Source organism: Oncorhynchus clarkii, chromosome 3 (genome assembly GCF_045791955.1).
Source record: "Oncorhynchus clarkii lewisi isolate Uvic-CL-2024 chromosome 3, UVic_Ocla_1.0, whole genome shotgun sequence".
In the NCBI taxonomy this organism is placed as follows: Eukaryota; Metazoa; Chordata; class Actinopteri; order Salmoniformes; family Salmonidae; genus Oncorhynchus; species Oncorhynchus clarkii.
In genome coordinates this window covers 76,815,546-76,823,105 of record NC_092149.1, presented here as the reverse complement: position 1 = coordinate 76,823,105, position 7,560 = coordinate 76,815,546, and the positions used below count along the sequence as shown (strand labels likewise).

Genomic DNA, 7,560 nt, shown 5'->3' with positions numbered 1-7,560 from the left:
ACTGCACTGGCTTGGTACAATACTGCACTGGCTTGGTACAACACTGCACTGGCTTGGTACAACACTGCACTGGCTTGGTACAATACTGCACTGGCTTGGAACAATACCGCACTGGCTTGGTACAATACCGCACTGGCTTGGTACAATACTGCACTGGCTTGGTACAATACTGCACTGGCTTGGTACAACACTGCACTGGCTTGGTACAACACTGCACTGGCTTGGTACAATACTGCACTGGCTTGGTACAACAGTGCACTAGCTTGGTACAATACTGCACTGGCTTGGTACAATACTGCACTGGCTTGGTACAACACTGCACTGGCTTGGTACAACACTGCACTGGCTTGGTACAACACTGCACTGGCTTGGTACAACACTGCACTGGCTTGGTACAACACTGCACTGGCTTGAAGAGACGCATTGCATCATTTGAATTTGAAGGTAAGGTGCTTTACTAACAAACAAAAATACATATAACTTTCCACAGTTAGTTCTTAAATGTATGAATACATTCCAAAATATATTTTCACCAAACTGCTGTAAACTGATCAAACTGCTGTAAAATCTAATTATATTAGTTACATGTGCCGAATACAGATATGACCTTACCGTGAAATGCTTACTTACAAGCCCTTAACCAACAATGCAGTTAAGAAAATATTTACTAAATAAACTAAAGTAAAAGAAATAAGTAACACAATTACATAACAATAATGAGACTATATACAGGGGGTACCGGAACCGAGTCAATGTCCGGGGTTACAGGTTCGTCGAGGTAATTTTTACATGTAGGTAAGGGTAAAGTGACTATGCATAGATAATAAACAGCAAGTACCAGCAGTGTAAAAATGAACTGGCCTAACTGCTGTATGTGTGTTCCTTTCCATCCATGCTGTGTGAGAGCAGACTATGGAGCATGACCTACTGTAGTGACCAGGATAGACTGGACCCTCTCCCCCCTATAATAGAGCCCCCCAGGATGAGCGTGAAGGCTGGGTCAGAGCCGGCTGCAGCCACCCTGCTTCAGGCCTCTCCAGGCCAGACAAGCAGAAATGGCCACTCCATCCTCAGTAGAGTGCTCCAAAGCCAGAGGCCCTCCCAGGCGAGTGCCCAAATCCAGACCCAGGCTTTATCTCCACCGCAGGACCTGCATTCCCAGAGGCCCCATCCTGACAGACACATCTCCCCAGAGATGCAGATCCCTGGGCAGGCTTGTTCCGGTGGCGAGGTCCCCTTCCTGGTGCCCTCCTTCTGCCAGAGCATCTGTCAGAACTACAGCGACCTCCACATGGGGGGGACCAGGTGCTGCCTCTCGGCCCACAATGGGGAGGTCCTGCGATGTAGCGACAACCAAGCCAGCATTCCTGTGACGTACCCCCGACCGCAGAAGACTCTCCCCCAGATCGGGCCACTGAAGACGGGCTTCTGCGTCCTCTCCAGTGGGGCTCATGCTCGGGGTCCTCCCGCTGGAGGGTGGGGAGCGGCCACGACCGGAGTGTCCTTTTTCAGGGGCTCGAGGGGCCACTCTCTAACTCGCAGCTCGACCGCTACCTGGAGAACAAGATACTGGACCTGTAACAACAGTACATGCTGTATATATTTTACCTCTTGGGGATGTTATTCGAAAACATAATGTTAACTTTCACTGCTATGCGGATGACACACAGCTGTACATTTCAGTTAAACATGGTGAAGCCCCAAAATTGCCCTTGCTAGAAGAATGTGTTTCAGACATAAGGAAGTGGATGGCTGCAAACTTTCTACTTTTAAACTCGGACAAAACAGAGATGCTTGTTCTAGGTCCCAAGAAACAAAGAGATCTTCTGTTGAATCTGACAATTAATCTTAATGGTTGTACAGTCGTCTCAAATAAAACTGTGAAGGACCTCGGCGTTACTCTGGACCCTGATCTCTCTTTTGAAGAACATATCAAGACCATTTCAAGGACAGCTTTTTTCCATCTACGTAACATTGCAAAAATCAGAAACTTTCTGTCCAAAAATGATGCAGAAAAATTAATCCATGCTTTTGTCACTTCTAGGTTAGACTACTGCAATGCTCTACTTTCCGGCTACCCGGATAAAGCACTAAATAAACTTCAGTTAGTGCTAAATACGGCTGCTAGAATCCTGACTAGAACCAAAACATTTGATCATATTACTCCAGTGCTAGCCTCTCTACACTGGCTTCCTGTCAAAGCAAGGGCTGATTTCAAGGTTTTACTGCTAACCTACAAAGCATTACATGGGCTTGCTCCTACCTATCTCTCTGATTTGGTCCTGCCGTACATACCTACACGTACGCTACGGTCACAAGACGCAGGCCTCCTAATTGTCCCTAGAATTTCTAAGCAAACAGCTGGAGGCAGGGCTTTCTCCTATAGAGCTCAATTTTTATGGAACGGTCTGCCTACCCATGTCAGAGACGCAAACTCGGTCTCAACCTTTAAGTCTCTACTGAAGACTCATCTCTTCAGTGGGTCATATGATTGAGTGTAGTCTGGCCCAGGAGTGGGAGGGTGAACGGAAAGGCTCTGGAGCAACGAAATGCCCTTGCTGTCTCTGCCTGGCCGGTTCCCCTCTTTCCACTGGGATTCTCTGCCTCTAACCCTATTACAGGGGCTGAGTCACTGGCTTACTGGGGCTCTCTCATGCCGTCCCTGGAGGGGGTGCGTCACCTGAGTGGGTTGAGTCACTGATGTGGTCATCCTGTCTGGGTTGGCGCCCCCCCCCCCCCCCTTGGGTTGTGCCGTGGCGGAGGTCTTTGTGAGCTATACTCAGCCCTGTCTCAGGATGGTAAGTTGGTGGTTGAAGATATCCCTCTAGTGGTGTGGGGGCTGTGCTTTGGCAAAGTGGGTGGGGTTATATCCTTCCTGTTTGGCCCTGTCCCGGGGTGTCCTCGGAATGGGCCACAGTGTCTCCTGACCCCTCCTGTCTCAGCCTCCAGTATTTATGCTGCAGTAGTAGTTTATGTGTCGGGGGGCTAGGGTCAGTTTGTTATATCTGGAGTACTTCTCCTGTCCTATTCGGTGTCCTGTGTGAATCTAGGTGTGCGTTCTCTAATTCTCTCCTTCTCTCTTTCTCTCTCTCGGAGGACCTGAGCCCTAGGACCATGCCCCAGGACTACCTGACATGATGACTCCTTGCTGTCCCCAGTCCACCTGGCTGTGCTGCTGCTCCAGTTTTAACTGTTCTGCCTTAATATTATTCGACCATGCTGGTCATTTATGAACATTTGAACATCTTGGCCATGTTCTGTTATAATCTCCACCCGGCACAGCCAGAAGAGGACTGGCCATCCCACATATGCTCTCTCTAATTCTCTCTTTCTTTCTCTCTCTCGGAGGACCTGAGCCCTAGGACCATGCCCCAGGACTACCTGACATGATGACTCCTTGCTGTCCCCAGTCCACCTGGCTGTGCTGCTGCTCCAGTTTCAACTGTTCTGCCTTATTATTATTCGACCATGCTGGTCATTTATGAACATTTGAACATCTTGACCATGTTTTGTTATAATCTCCACCCGGCACAGCCAGAAGAGGACTGGCCACCCCACATAGCCTGGTTCCTCTCTAGGTTTCTTCCTAGGTTTTGGCCTTTCTAGGGAGTTTTTCCTAGCCACCTGCATTGCTTGCTGTTTGGGGTTTTAGGCTGGGTTTCTGTACAGCACTTTGAGATATCAGCTGATGTACGAAGGGCTATATAAATACATTTGATTTGATTTGATTTGATTTGGAGAACATGGCCCATGATGGGGGCTGTGGTGAGGGCTTGCCCTGCCCTCTGCTGGCCTCAGAGTTGATTCTTACCAGCCTGGATCAGATCACCCTGCAGCTGAGCCGTGAGGGCCATCTGGAAGCGGGCCGGGCCAAAGACATGGTGCTCAGCAGCTTACTGAGGGTGGCCAGCGGCCTGCAGTCCAGTGAGATCAGTACTCCCCTGCTCCAGATCTCCATGGATCTGCAGCTCCCCACTGATACTGCTACTGGTGCTGCTGCTAGTGGTGCTACTGCTACATCTACTGCTACTGGTGCTGCTGCTAGTGGTGCTACTGCTACATCTACTACTACAGGTGCTGCTGCTAGTGGTGCTACTGCTACATCTACTGCTACTGGTGCTGCTGCTAGTGGTGCTACTTCTACATCTACTACTACAGGTGCTGCTGCTAGTGGTGCTAGTGCTACATCTACTACTACTGGTGCTGCTGCTAGTGGTGCTAGTGCTACATCTACTACTACTGGTGCTGCTGCTAGTGGTGCTAGTGTAACGGATGTGAAACGGCTAGCTTAGTTAGCGGTGGTGCGCGCTAAATAGCGTTTCAATCGGTGACGTCACTTGCTCTGAGACCTTGAAGTAGTAGTTCCCCTTGCTCTGCAAGGGCCGCGGCTTTTGTGGAGCGATGGGTAACGATGCTTCGAGGGTGACTGTTGTTGATGTGTGCAGAGGGTCCCTGGTTCGCGCCCGGGTATGGGCGAGGGGACGGGGTAAAGTTATAGTGCTACATCTACTACTACTGATGCTGCTGCTAGTGGTGCTACTGCTACCTCTACTTCTACTGTTGCTATTATTGCAGGGGGCCCAGCAGCAACACCTCAGGGACCTCTCAGCTCTACAATTGACCCCCAAGTTAAAAACATCCTTTAACCCCTGACCCCTGAAACAACTGGACTCAGACACCACCTTGCTACAGAGATCAAACTAACACTTGACTCATCTGTCATCCAGTACTAGACAGGTTCACTCTCCTCCCCCTAGCTTTAAAGTCTGAAAATCAGACTACCCTGTTTCTTATTTTTCTACCTTCACTCAGGTTCTCCCTTTTTCCTCTCAGTACATACCGTTCTGGGGAAATGAAACTGCTTTCAAACAGCTGCAGTGATAGAAATAGATGGACATTCAGGTGAAAACTGTGGTTGAGAGGAAAGACGTCTGCACTGTTCTCATGTTTTCATAAAGAGAACAGTAACATTGTATGTAATGTTATTGTCTCGTTATTTTAGTGCAAAATCAATAAACATGTTGATCACACAAATGTCAGCAACACTGATGTGCTTCCAGTACAGCACATCCTTCCCAATAGATTATCGTGAAAGTACAGTACACTGACGTGGTCCTGTGGTGATATAACATTTGAGTGGTCAAAGAGTGAATGTCCAGATAGGTTTCACAACCATCTCGATACGTTGTAAAGAATTTCAGGGTAGTTTTACTGCACATAAAAACTATGTAGGCTGTATCTGTAGCTGAGTAAGTAGTGAAGTGTGCTCTGCCATCTGCACTTTTTTAAGCTACCACAAGAGGGGAGCAGAGAGGTGTATCCCAGCAGGACTGGCAGATGCCAGGCCAAATTTTTCCTTCTCTGTCTTATAGTATGTTGCCTCTCCTCTGTCTCTCTCTCTCGCACTCTCTTGCCCGCTCTTTTTATTTTGCGCACTCTCTCTCTCTCATGCAGCTTCTCCCCCTCTATCCCAGTCCTTCTCTCTCTCCCTCCCTCTCTCTTTCTACGTCTCTCTCCCAGTCATCCTCTTCCACTCTCTCGGTCTTTCTGTCTCCTGTCCTACCCATCTCCTTGAAGCCATACAGCTAATGGGTTGTTATATTCCACTCCCTATCGTCTGCCGCCAATGATGTCATCACGACCAAGTCTTAAACATACTGTACTGAGTGTCTGTCTGTCTCTGTATGTCTGTATGTCTGTCTATACGTAATTCTTTGTGTGTGTGTGTATCTGTGCATATGTACTGGGTGTCTGTGTGTGAGTATATGTACATGTTTGTGTTTGCACCTGTGTGTGTGTGTGTTTGTACCTGTGTGTGCACCTGTGTGTTTGTACCTGTGTGTGTGTGTCTATGCTTTCGCTTCCTCCCCATTGACTGAGACAGGTGAAAGATAAGAATCTCAGCTCACCATGGTTATACTTTTGGCGCAGCTGCTGCCACGTCCCACATGAACCAAAGAAAAACAGAACCACCTGCATTTGAACATCAGTGAGACCCAGCGCTACATGTTTATTTCTCCACATTTCCTTCGATTTGAAGGGACCGCCACACCATTTGCCCTTCTGAGCCAGGGTTTGATCCACTTCCTTGTTTCTTGTCCAAACACACAGCCACGGGAGGAAACTGTGTTTACAGAGCAGAGCACTGCAGTTGAGGCCAGTGTGAAGTCTCAAGGCCGTGGAGACACATGTTCAGTTGTTCTGCTTTCATCTAGCTCCATCAGCCTAGGTACTAGTTAAAAGAATCCAGTCCAGTCAGATCCAAACAAAAACACACATGTAAATATGATTCACACACACTGCACTGACAGCCCCCACAGTTTGAGCATATTCAAACAAACTGATTTCCAGAGACCTTGAAAGAAAATTAAAAACAGGCATTGTTTTTCCAGCTGAGGTTTGAGTTAGAAGAGATGGCTGGGGCTTTAACTCTTCCAGACCTAGTGGGCTTGTACATAAAACCACTTCCACTCCATTGCATAAAACACAAAAAAACCTGCATTCAAACTGGTTTCAATGACATCCAGCTTAGGGTTTAATAGAGATTTCCAAATGATAATAAAGCTTGGCTGTCAGCTACACAATTCCTCCCATCTTTTTGACATAATCAGGACACACTGAATATGCATAAACAAAGTAAATAGCGGGGGGGGGGGGGCTGGAAAAGTACATTCAACTTTCATAATAACAAAGAACAAATATGTGTGCGTGAGGGTAAAGACTCATATAGCCAAAAGGGCTGAGAAATGAAAGGACAATTTGCTCTAATGTAAATGAACATAGATGATGGAACATATTCCCTTTTGTTTACGCGATGAAGCGCTAAGGGTAAAGCAAATATTTACCATCTGCAGGTAAATATAATGATAATTGTCGTGAAATTCTTCTGAAAGATCAGGTTTTCATTTTGCTATGGGCTATTGTATAATCTTTCATAGCATTAACAAAACGTGAAACATTAAAATTAGTAGATTATGAATATCGTAAGTCTTCCTCATTCTACATCCTCTTGACATGGAACTCTGAGTCCTGGGACTGCAAGTCTTCCTCATTCTACATCCTCTTGACATGGAATTTGGAGTCCTGGGACTGCAAGTCTTCCTCATTCTCCATCCTCTTGACATGGAACTCGGAGTCCTGGGACTGCAAGTCTTCCTCATTCTCCATCCTCTTGACATGGAAATCTGAGTCCTGGGACTGCAAGTCTTCCTCATTCTACATCCTCTTGACATGGAACTCGGAGTCCTGGGACTGCAAGTCTTCCTCATTCTACATCCTCTTGACATGGAACTCGGAGTCCTGGGACTCTGCAAGTCTTCCTCATTCTCCATCCTCTTGACATGGAACTCTGAGTCCTGGGACTGCAAGTCTTCCTCATTCTATATCCTCTTGACATGGAACTCTGAGTCCTGGGACTGCAAGTCTTCCTCGCTCTCCATTCTCTTGACATGGAACTCGGAGTCCTGGGACTCTGCAAGTCTTCCTAGATCCCCTTGACCTGGAGACTCTGCTCTCCCAACACATCTCACTTCTTCCAATATCTCCACCAATTTAATAAGG

General features: G+C 47.3%; 1 pseudogene; it reads left to right on the top strand.

Annotated features, from left to right (window-relative positions):
• Positions 1–892: 892 nt before the first annotated feature.
• On the top strand, positions 893–7,339 carry LOC139386078 (uncharacterized; annotated as a pseudogene).
• The last annotated feature ends 221 nt before the right edge of the window (positions 7,340–7,560 follow it).